The sequence below is a fragment of the Dermacentor silvarum genome, chromosome 1 (genome assembly GCF_013339745.2).
Source record: "Dermacentor silvarum isolate Dsil-2018 chromosome 1, BIME_Dsil_1.4, whole genome shotgun sequence".
NCBI classification, from domain to species: domain Eukaryota; kingdom Metazoa; phylum Arthropoda; class Arachnida; order Ixodida; family Ixodidae; genus Dermacentor; species Dermacentor silvarum.
The window spans coordinates 440,800,874-440,813,602 of NC_051154.1; the positions used below are offsets into that span (position 1 = coordinate 440,800,874).

Sequence of the window (12,729 nt, forward strand, 5' to 3'; positions counted from 1 at the left end):
TGCCAGCACTTCGCTACCATCCTTGCAGCGAATATTCACTATCCTCGCTATATCAGCGCTGACATTCGCAGACAAAATGGCGTCACATGTTTGCAATGCCAGCCTGCTTGTTTGTCATCTGCTGCCTACACTCATCGAAACCGTAGTGTAGAAAGTGTAGTTTTCATGTAACACTACAGCTATAAAAATTGTTTGTGTAGGTGGGCGGAGCTACACTTTTCTACACCAAATAAAAAAAAAAATGGTGACTTCCTACACTAGCTACACTTGCTACACGAGTGTAGGTAAAAAAAATAGCGCTAGTAATTAAGGGATGCCCGTAATTTTGTCATGTTTAGAAACCCTTAAAATGATGACGAACGCCCATGCCTTTGCTCTTGCCCTTTGCATCCAATAGTGTGTGCAGTTTCATTTCCCCTCAACAAGTGTCCAGACTTTAGCTACAGTAGAATCTTGTTGAATGGAACCTCGAGGAATTGGGGAGATATGTTCCGTTTTAACAGGAGTTTCGTGTACTGAAAAAGGTGTGAAAAGGTGCAGCACTATGTCATATACCCTCTTAACACTGTTTTCAGAAATGTTAAGCATCAAGAAGTGAACGTAGCAGCTAGTTTTAAAATGAAGCTTTTTGCTAACCCTTCCAGCATTTCAAGTCCTTCGGTGCTGGAGCTCTTGCCGAGTAAGCTTAGCAGGGTGTCGCATGCGGGTGGTACGACTGCTCTGTTCAGACGTTTAAGAGAAGAAAAAAAAACTTGTAGATGCTTGCGAGAGGTGTGGGTGAGGGAGAAGAAAGAGGTGTGATGGCGCGTGAGAACAGGGAAGCACACACGAAGGAATATTTGCATCGTGATATGTTATGTAGTGGGAGAGGCCTGACAGAGAGACACGTTAGGTTTACATATCACGAGTGTTAGATGCACCATGTTTTTGTCATATAAAACTGAGTGTCCTCACAAACTAGTGTTCCTTACAGGGTTGAGTCCGAAATGCATGTTAATAGAGGAGGAGAAAGCAGCTCAGCAGAAACGGCTTGCAGAGCAAGAAAGACTGATATGCTGCAAAGCATGGCATCGAGCATGAGCAGATGCTTGAAGCAAAACACAAAGCTAACCGTAGTCTTTGCACCGTGCATTTTCATTGTTTAAGGTGTCCGTGTTTGAACTAGCAAGCCTATGCATTAAACCTTAAAATGGACACTGTCTGTGGTCTTGAAGGTGACTTGCATTGACTTTGAGTAAACACACACATAAGCACGTTTCAAACAAATTTTCGTAAACTGCAAGGCAACTTAGCATCATTTAGACTTTAGCAAGTGCATTAGATGTGTATATTCTTACAAAACAGAAAATGACAAGGTTCTTTGTCACCTCATTCACAAAATTTGTTCTGCAACTGCTACTTGCCGTGCATTAAAAAATGTAACAATGCTTGCTTCCTAGAGTCCTTGCTGCCTCTTTTTGAAGATGGCTTTCTGCATAAAAGACAGGTCTTGCAGGCAGAATTCGCATCCTGGCTGTTTGTAAAACAAAAAATAATAATAATAAAAAATGAATTTATGCTTACATGGCCTGTATGTTGCAACATCTTGTGTGGTTCTGTTTACAATGAGATGTGAAAATTTCGGTTCAGATTAACAAAAGTTATCTGCATTACTGAAATACAACGACAGCTGACTTAAAGGTAGTTGTCCTGTTCAAGCAGCAGTTTTGGTTGAAGTGGTTTCTGCTTACCAATATTCTGCTGTAATGAAATGGTTATACAAGGTCATTTGCACAAATAAAAATTAAACAGTACATATGGTTGAATGAAAGGTTCATTTGCTTTCCTTAAATAATTTGAAAATTTGTGCGTAGCTTGTTGATATTTAGTCATTCTTAGGTCTACTGCTAACATAGTCGAACCCGGATATATCGAATTTGAAGGGGATCACAAGAATGTTCGATATAGTTGTCACATGTAAGAGGTCGCCTGTGTGAAGAGGACGATATAAACAGAGCGTTCCGAAAGGCGCGAGCGCGCGAGGCGCGTGACCCGAGGCATAATCGAGGGACAAACGGCGCTGTCCGTGGATTAGGATCGACGTGGCTCCGGGCCAGGAAGGTCGCATCTCCAGCTACGCTCTGGCGACGGGAGACTTGGGGGTCTGGCTGAGTCCGTGACGTTGGCCGTCCAAGGTGTGGCCGTCGACCTCGGCAAATTCGAGCGAGGCTCCTGGACTGGCTGCAGCCTCTCACGGCGGGACCGGGCACCCCAGAGAGGATCCCCCTTTTGCGGCAGACCGGCACGTTCGATTCTCCTCGGGACGTCACGTCGGCACTCACGAAGAGGTTGCGACGCATCCCGACGCTAGGCCTATCCAGGTGGGCCTAAGCAGCGCCGAGCGCCATCGCTGACGAGATGGCGAGCTCATCACCGATGAGCTGATGAGCTCATCACCGATGAGCCGATGAGCTCACCGTCGACAAAAGAGACAACGCGAGGCGTCGGCACCTACGGCACTCTCAACGCTTCGGACGAGCCCGACACGGACGCGACAAGAACTTCAAGACAACGATCTGTAAGAGACGATCCCGTTTCAGCTTTATGATGCAGTTAGGCCGGGGCCAAGGTGGCCAGACTTTGGCGAGCAAAAGCTAAGACTGACCGAGAGACTTTAAGGCGGAGCGAGGCTCCGAAACTGAGATAGTTCTGTTTAAGTAGTTTGTAGTTAATCTGAGTTTACTGTTTGAGTTCCAGTGAAGACTTTTGTTGAATCAATTTTAGTTTCGCGTGCCTTTAGTTCTGACTTTCGGTTTTAGTGTTGTGTGTCGCGTGTTTTCACCGTCCCTGTACATATTAAATCCCCATTTGCTGTGCCGCCGGTCGTGTCTCTCCTCCATCGAGAGTAGCGCATGAACGCAACTCTCCACACTCCCAAGTAAAGGTGACAAAATATTGGTGAGCCTGCCAAGATAGATACGGCCCAGTCACTGACACTTGGGAGTTGTAAAGATGGAGTGGGAACGTTTGGCGGCGGTAGCGAAGGATTTAAATATGTCGAAGGAGGAGACGATGGCATTTTTTGAATACACGCAACAAGAAAAAGAACACCAACGAGAGCGCGAGAAGCACGAACGAGCACGCGTGGAGCAGGAACAACAGCACAAAAGTGAAAAGGAAATTTTCGAATTGAAGCTAAGGTTGGCTGAGATGAACGCCAGGTCGCGCGAGGGGTCGATTTCCCCCAGGTCGGCGTCATCCGACTCGACTTCGCCCAGACCAAAGCAGATTTGCCCGAGGAAGTTAATGGCTCCATTTGATGAGCGTAGAGATGATTTAGATGCATATTTGCATCGCTTTGAAAGAATAGCGGTCAGGCAAGGCTGGGCAAGGAACGAGTGGGCTAGCGCCTTAAGCCTGTGTCTAGTTGGTGAGGCTTTAAGTGTGTTCGGACGGATGCCTGCCGAAGAGAGTTTAGACTACGACAAGGTGAAAAACACTTTATTGCAAAGATTCCGGCTAACCGCTGAGGGTTTCCGTGAAAAGTTCAGGTCATGCAAGCCGGAAGACGCGGAAACTGGAAAACAGTTTGCATGTAGATTAACAAACTACTTTGAGAGATGGATGGAGTTGTCAGAGGCCAACAAGACATATGAAGGGGTGCGAGACAAGGTCGTAGGAGAGCAATTTCTTGCCAGGTGCAGTGACAGTCTGGCGATATTCCTCAAGGAGAGGAAATTAAAAACAGTAGAGGAAATGGCGGCGCATTCAGATCAGTTCGTAGAGGCGCAGGGACTAAGGAATTTAGGAAAGAGTGGCAAGGACGCGCCGATGGCAGCAGTAGGGGAGACGAGGAATCGGGGTTCGATGAACAGGCAAGGGACGCCCCAAAGATGTTTCCTTTGTAACCGGCTGGGACATGTAGCAATGAACTGTCGGGTGAAGGATAGTCAACGTGGTCCACCAGTGGTTTGCCAGCTATGTCAAAAGAGAGGTCATGGGGCGCACGTATGCAGATCAGGATACGTGGACAAAGCTGCATGTATGATGAAAGGTAAAGAGGATGGGCCGAGAGAAAAGAACATGCCCGTGGTAGAGGGAGAAGTTCAAGGACGCAGGGCCACGGTATGGAGAGACACGGTGGTGAACACAGTCTTAGTAAGGGAGAGTTTGGTACCATCCGAGAACATGACAGGATACTTCAAACCAGTCATTTTGGCGGACAGGTCTGTCAAGTATTTGCCAGAGGCGCAAATTCAAGTTTCGACACCATTTTTTACGGGATTGGTCACAGCTAGGTGTGTAGAAGATCCTCTGTTTGACTTCATTTTGGGAAATGTATCAGGGGTGAGAAGGGCCGAAGACCCAGACCCTAACTGGAGGAGGACAGAGGATTTAGAGAAGAGGAAAAAGCCAGAAGCGCTGGAAGAGGAGACACCTCAAGTAGAGGTAGCAGCGGCAGTACAAACGCAAGCCAGGAGTAAGAGTACTAAACCTTACTTAAAACCATTGCAGGTCACGAACATTAAGGGGTTGAGCATAATGGCCGCTGAATTTAAGGAATTACAGGAGAAAGACGAGTCGTTGCAGAAGTGCGTACAGAAGATAGGAGAAATAGTACGAAGGAAAAGAAGTCGAAACGTGGTGAAGTTTTTCAAAAAGAACGATTATTATACCGGAGGTGTGTGTTCAACTCGGGAAGAGAGGTTCAGCAGTTGATGGTCCCCAAGGAACTGAGAAAGTACTGAAGTTAGGGCACGATAATGCAATGGCAGGTCACCAGGGAATAAAAGACACTTTGGAAAAAATAACAGAAGATTTCTTTTGGATCGGGGTACAGAGCGATGTGAGAAGATACGTCAGGTCATGCGATGTATGTCAAAAGATTATGGCTAAGGGGAAAAATGAGAAGATGAGTGTGTGCACGATTGCTGAAGGGAAGGACACAGGCAGACTAGATAGTGCCCATGACACCGTAAAGGAGCTCACGATTGGAGAGCCCTTGATTCAGGTTAACTGTGATAAGAGTATGGACGACGTCGCGATGGAGGTTTGTGTACTCGAAGAGCGGAAGAGAGCGCAGAAGTAATTGCAACTCGGAAAGATAGCAGATCGATAAGAGACGTTGAGTCCAGGGAGTACCAGGCGCTAGACATGATGGGATATTTGGACTCTGAGAAAAAGGACGAAGGAGGTAGATACCCGAATCGCCATAGACGTGTAACGCGTAAGAGTAGGAAGAAGACTCACAGGAGATGGAAAAAATAGGGCAGATGCAATGGTCAGAACCAAAAGGAAAAACATTTAGGAATGGCATGCGGAAGACTGCAGGATTTAAAAAACTGTATAGAGAGAAAAACATCGAAATAGTACCTACGCATATATAGGGCATGTTGGGTATTGCAAAATATGTTTAGGCCCGAAGTTTATTCATGTAGAGTGTTTCGAAACATATAATATTGAACTAGTGAACATTGTGAACAGTTGAGTGAATGAAGTGCATTAGGTGATGAAATGTGCATAACAGTGGCGTAGCCAAGGGGGGGGGTTGGGGGGTTCAAACCCCCCCCCCCCCGAAATTTTTTGCACCCCCCCCCCCCACTAACCCACCCTTTTCTCTCGTCGCTTCGCGCTGCCATATTTCAAGAAACCGGTGCTACTTTCACACTTTCATTCCTGGGCGGTTCCGTTTGGGTTGGTAATTTACAGCAAATCATGTCTGCATATGGAAAAAAACTGTCACGGTGTTTGTCAAGGCCTTGACACTCTGTGAGGTTTTGGGCGCGAATGTGGCGGCCGCATTCTGAACAACAAATGCGCAACAAATGAAGCAACAAATGCGGCAGCCGCATTTTAGATGAAGGCGAAAATGCTCGAGGCCCGTTTACTTAGATTTAGGTGCACGTTAAAGTCCCCAGGTGGTCGAAATTTCCGGTACACATTTCCGCCGCTTCCCTTCAGGTGCCGGTTAGGCCGCGTTCGCGTAGGAACTTGGTCTCGAAGCTCTCGGAAGCGGCAAAATCTTGCAAAAATCCGCCCGCCTAGGCGGCAAAACAGGCAGAAAAACAGGCGGCGAGCCAAATTGGTCTCGGACCGATTTTTTCGCCATGGCGAAGCGGAAACGCGGCGGAAAGTCGTTCTGCTCGACCGGAAGCTACACTATCATGTAAACTTCCGGTCGTAACATTGAACATGGCACCAAAAGTGTAGGCTGTAATGCTGATCGACGCGATCAAGAACCACCCCTTGCTCTACGACAAGAGTGGCACTCAAAAGTACTGTCAGCAATACTCGCGATAGTATTCAACGTCGCGCGACAGGAGATGCGGCAACGAAGCCTTGGCGTGACCCAACTTCTTACACTTTTGCAAAGCCAGGTGAACCCACCACTGCCGTTTCCGAGGTTTTCTTGTCTTCCGTTTATTCATTGTCCATTTCTAGAAAACAAGTAGGTAGAAGTATAAAAGCCATTTCTTCTTCCACTTCCATGGAAGACAATAGTTAGGCAGATTCCTCGTTGGCGCTCCATAATTCTCCTCGCACGTGCACGGTATGTTGCAGAAGTCGCGGGGTGCTTTTCTCGTCGCGACGATAGATTGGGAGCGTAGGTCTCACGTAGGACGCGCAGGCTTCGGCGAGCCTCAACACAAGGGCCAGCCCGGGTTTTAGCTTTGGTGTTCCCGTTGCCGCTTTCGTGTCCTAGAGGCGCCGAAAATAATACGAAATGATGAAAGGTTATTACAACTTGTAAATAAAAGCTATTAAAGAAATATAATCACGCCTATAGGCAGCAACCTGTGACACAGCGCTACCGCGCCCGTGTGAGGAGAATTACAGAACGCCAACGAGGAAGTTACCGAAGGTCGCAGATGACACGCGAAATTGTGCAAGATGATCACTTTTGATGACGGGTGGGTCAGTGAATGAACATACCGCTCGAAATAACGCGATAATGAGCGCCACCACGCCGACAAACGTACGCAGACTAGATGGATGTGGACGAAAGCGGCAGCGCGGCCGCGGTGGTAGCAAAACAAATTTGAACTTGGACATGCGCGTAAAAAATTTTCCGGCCGCTTTGGCCTCTCCACCCGCTTGCCGCTTCCCAAATGTGAACGTAGCCATAGTCTGCAGCGCAAAACGTCTCTCGTTTGCGATTGCGCCCCTACGGAAGGCTGGTAGTTACTGTTGTGTTGCTGAATCCCAAACCAGCAATTACGAAAGGCTGGTAGTTGCTGTTGTGTTGTGGAATCCCAAACCAGCAATGTACACACGAAAGGGTTGATGCCAGCAGTGAAATTCCACTGACTCGCAACAGAATGCACGAAACAGACAGCCGACAAACATGGATTACTGCTGTGCGCAGTACAGCGTAAGTAAACTCTTGTTGCAGGCGCTGACAGTGCTCGTCGGAGTTCACGCGTCCTGAGAAATTGATTATGTGCACTATGCACTGAACAAGACCGGAGTTCATTCCTGCATCACTAGTACACCAATCAGTCGAGATTCTGTGAGGTACAAGGCCACTTCCTGTTTGCACCGGCCTAAGTGAAGCAGAAATGACTCGCACGCACTACTTAAAATGCGTACACATGCCATAACTATGCAGTGCGGTGAAATATTCTGTACAATTCTGAATATGTTGACGTAAAGGCAAATTACGGCTGCACGCTCGCACACAGCGGAAGACACAGCGGCCCATGCACTTGCCGCAGGAAATGCAAGGCGACGAAAGCTTCGTAAAAAAAAAAAAGCATTACTCGTTTTTGCGCGTATTTAAGTTTTCTAGCGCAAAGACGCAGCGAACAAGCTATTGCTATGGGAGTAGGTATAGCCTGGTAACACGTGCATTTTCACATGTATAGCCGTCCTTGACCTGTGAAACGCACTTCGCCCCGACGAGGACGACGCCATCTACGCTTAACGGAGATTAACAATTAATAGACAGTTTTAGTTTAGCGTTAGCGTAATAGCGGGGTTACGGGAAATAGCGTTACCGTTCCGCAAACGAACTTTGCAGAAAGAGAGTTTTAGTATAGCGTGATAGCGTAGTTTACGTGCGGGACGCTATTCCATTACGCTTTGAATTTTGCACACACAGGGCACCTAATTCTATGTGTGTGTGCGTCCTTAAAGTGCGAGAGGCAGCGCAATGGAAGCCAGGAGCGCGTTGTATTTTTACTTCCCATGTCCGTCGATCTGCAACGAAACAGACAAGCAGTACAAGCTGTCTACCATAGCCTCCGAAATCCTCCCATCTCAGAGGCCATATGCCGTCGTCGCGCCTATCTCCCGACTTTATCGACAGGTGGCGCTCTCATCTCTGATAAAATTTCTTTCGTTAGGCTTAGGTGCGTTCGAAACGAGAAGCGATCTCGAAAACTCTACCAAATTATCCATAAAAACATATTGTCGATCCTGCCTGAAGGTAAGCGAAAGCCGTTTACGCAGTCATTTCCTACCAACGAAGTTAATTATTCAACAGCTACTCCAAATTCAGTTCGAAGCGGGCGGCCGGGACCGCCGCCATGTTTTACGTAGACTACGTAAACACGCTAACACGGTAACGTTAACTCTGAGAAATAGCGTGCGCACGGTAAACGGTATGGCTCGTTTAGCGTTCTGCGCATGCGCATTTCGATCCCGCTATTCTGGTACGCCCGCTATTCCGGTAACCACGCTAAACTTAAACTGTCTAATGATGTCTTCTCCGATCGGGCGGGTCGTCTCAATGATGCGTTTTCGAAGACTGGTTCATTCAGTGGCGCGATGAGAGACGGTTGCTCCAAACGCCCACTGTACCTGTCGTACTTACTGTATTTTACTGAGCTTACATTACTTTTTACTTAATTTCTTCACAAGCACACAGTGCCACACACACACGCGAGGGGGGGGGGGGGTCCCATATGTCTTTGATATACATGCATAGAGTGTGCTTAAACTACCGATACTTATTATCGATCACGTCACGTAGTGGAAAGCAGACGCTTGCCCCCCCCCCCCCCTGTCGGGCCGATGAACCCCCCCCCCAAAAAAAATTTCTGGCTACGCCCCTGGTGCATAAAGTGAACTCGTAAACGCGGTAAACAGTGCATCTGGTGAATGGTGCGCGGCAGTGCAGTGAAGTGTGGTGACGAGTGAGCCATGAGTGCACAAAAAGAAGTACGCAAGTGCAAGAAGAGTTCAGTTCCCAAGAGAGAAGGCCAAGAGTAAGAAGTTTTTTGGGAAAAAACTCTTGAAGAGGGGGCCTATGTCACATGTAAGAGGTCGCCTGGGGTGAGAAAAGAAGAGGACGATATAAACAGGAGCGTTCCGAACAGCGCGAGCGCGCGAGGCGCGTGAGCCGAGGCGTAATCGAGGGACGAACGGCGCTGTCCGTGGATTATCGACGTGGCTCCGGGCCAGGAAGGTCGCATCTCCAGCTATGCTCTGGCGATGGGAGACTTGGGGGTCTGGCCGAGTCCGTGACGTTGGCCGTCCAAGGTGTGGCCGTCGACCTTGGCAAGTTCGAGCGAGGCTCCTGGACTGGCTGCAGCCTCTCACGGCAGGACCGGGCTCCCCAGAGAGGATCCCCCTTCTGCGGCAGAACGGCACGTTCGATTCTGACGCCACGTCAGCACTCACGAAGAGGTTGCGACGCATCCCGACGCTAGGCCTATCCAGGTGGGCCTAAGCAGCGCCGAGCGCCATCGCTGACGAGGTGACGAGCTCATCACCAACGAGCCGACGAGCTCACCGTCGACAAAAGAGACAACGCGAGGTGTCGGCACCTACGGCACTCTCAACGCTTCGGATGAGCCTGACACGGACGCGACAAGAACTTCAAGACGACGATCTGTAAGAGACGATCCCGTTTCCGCTTTATGACGCAGTTAGGCCGGGGCCAAGGTGGCCAGACTTTGGCGAGCAAAAGCTAAGACTGACCGAGAGACTTTAAGGCGGAGCGAGGCTCCGAAACTGAGATAGTTCTGTTTAAGTAGTTTGTAGTTAATCTGAGTTTGCTGTTTGAGTTCCAGTGAAGACTTTTGTTGAATCAATTTTAGTTTCGCGTGCCTTTAGTTCTGACTTTCGGTTTTAGTGTTGTGTGTCGCGTGTTTCACCGTCCCTGTACATATTAAATCCCCGTTTGCTGTGCCGCCGGTCGTGTCTCTCCTCCATCGAGAGTAGCGCATGTACGCAACTCTCCACACTCCCAAGTAAAGGTTACAATAGTATAGGTAATTCGATATATAAAATAAATATTTCATACAAAAATTTTCAAGGATTTTACAGCAGTTCGTTATACACAACAATTCGTTATATGCGGGTTCGATATATTTGGGTTCGACTGTGCTGCTTTCTTTTTCCTAATCTTAAGAAACATGTTAGTGCCACTGTTTTTTTTCTGCCAGTGGATATTGAGTAGCTGCCTCAAAAAAAGCAATGATTTCATGTCCAGCCACTACCATTTAAATTGTCTGGAGGGGTCAAAGAAGTTGCAGGACTAGCACAAGTGCGCTCATCATTGATGAGGCCACGTTGCATGACTGTAATGTTTTTTTTGTGCATGATTGACTTTTTTTCAGTAAAGCTCTGGAGCATTGTCTGTTCTGATGGAAACCAAGAATGCTCTAGGATCTAAAGTTAAGGCAAATTGGACTTTCTTGTGTAGGAAGGAAAGCAGTGAAAAATATAGGATCAATGACAAGAAGAAACAACGTAACACAGGTGCTGATTATGAGCTGTTTGGTTTATCGCTGTCACGAATTTCGATAGACTAAAGACAGACAGGGACAAGTCGTACATTTAAGACAAAAATTTATAATCGTAAAAACAAACGACAAGGAGAACAGCGCAAAACAAACAATTGACAGCACGAGTTAATTCTAGAAATTTTCCAAAGTCCTCAGCTATCTTGAATTGATAAGTCCAAAATATTTACATTGTGTCCATCGTCATGGCCACGTCATCTCGTCGTCGCGGCTTTCGACGACATGTCGTTGGGCCCGCCGGGGCGTCGTAGACTCGACGTCGCTGTGTCCGACGTTCGGTCCCTGTTTGGTCTGGTCAGGGGGTCAGGACGGTGGAGTGACCAACGCGCCTGGATCGCCTGGTCAACTCCGCTAGCCTGCGGATTGTAGCCGCAGGGAATCCGGGAAACGGTGTCGTCAGCCTGTAGCTGCAGCTTCCGGTGGGACGTCCACTCAGCTCACGGGTCGTGGCCGTGGCAGCTGAAGAACAGCTTCCCCTGGGTTGCCGCCGTCTCCGCGATCCATCCGTTCTGTTCGGCCTCCGGCTCCTTCTGCCTGCCTTCGTCCCAGAGCGTAGCTGGGCTGCTTTCTTCGGCTACGTGTCCCTTCTCCCATTGCCCACGTAGCTGCGTGTGCACGTTTGCACTTCTTCTGCTTTCATATTGTATTCTTTTTATTCAGACGCTCTTATTTTCTAACTTCTTTTCTCTTTATTTCTGCCACCAACTCCTCGTGTCTTCTGGGTCTCTTTTCATCTTCTGCTTTTCCTTCTTCTTTCTTTCTTCCTTTATTGGCTTATAACATACTATGCCCACCTTCAAGGGTTTTTCCATGTGAAAAACTGCTTCTTCCTCCTTGTATCGTTGTCTTCATACATTGTTCTAGCAGTAACACTTGATGGCTTTCACCATTTTTGTAATTTACACCATTGTGTACACTCCCCATACCTCACTTCACTTCACATCTTCACTTCACTGCACACATCATAGAGTTCACTATTCAGCACCAAAAAGTCATTGTCGCACACTACTATATCACAACACTGCTATACCACTTGTCTATGTAGCACACAGTGGTATACTGCTTCACACCAACACACACCACTTAACCAACATTACTAAACTTACATCACTAAAACACCGCTCCTACAACACTGCTCACAGTTAGCGATGAGCGTTCACACGACTGTACTCAACCACTCCGCCACTATATAACAGGGCAAAATATTTTCCGTGGTTTTCACCACATAAGTCCTTTATGGAAAAAATATGCATTTTCACACACCATTAGCTGAAGTATGTTCTTATGATTTCATTTATCATAATGCTGTCATCATATGAGTCCCTTTAGGAGCACTGTTCTCTCCATATTTATGCATGCTGTCGTAACAATCTCTTTAACTCCTAATGCAGCCATTTCTTACATTTTACCCAACAAGTATCCTGGTAACATACATCCAAACCTAAATGCAAGGTACCCTCTAATTCTTTCCAGATAATCTATATTACGTATTAAACAGTAGTAGTGTTTGCAATCAGTTTAACAATCTATCCTCACCTCATAAGAACCTGTTTCCTCTCCCTAATAGAATTCCATTTGACATAATCAGTGTTGTCATGGTGACTTTCTCTTGCGTCGCTCTCGAGACTTCCTATGGTGGCAACTTCTCTCCTTAATTCTCTTTCCTGTGCCTGCACGATTCCTGCCTGGCTTTGAAAGTTGCCTGTAGAGTTCAAGTTTCGCCTCCTCTTTAATTGATGAACAATGCTTCCTGAACTCATGCTTGTTCGTGCGCCATCGTGCTCTCACCAATCTCTTCATCCTCCTTCTGTACTTTCGGGATGTATGCCTTCTTGAGCAATTGGTGTAGCTGCTTGCTTTGTCCTTGAACTCGAACTTGAAAAAGTGACTCTTCAAAACTTTTTCCTTGTTATGGGGATATGCTTGGAATCTGCAGCTAATTTCTTGCAGCTCTTGCTCTGAAACTTTACGACATTCTTTGTAGTCATCATCTTCAGAT

At 47.3% G+C, this 12,729-nt stretch overlaps 1 protein-coding gene across 3 annotated transcripts in view; it reads left to right on the plus strand.

Moving 5' to 3' along the window:
* Positions 1-12,729, plus strand: part of LOC119437725 (heparan-alpha-glucosaminide N-acetyltransferase-like) — a 207,045-nt gene that overhangs the window by 162,954 nt on the left and 31,362 nt on the right. The window lies entirely within an intron of this gene.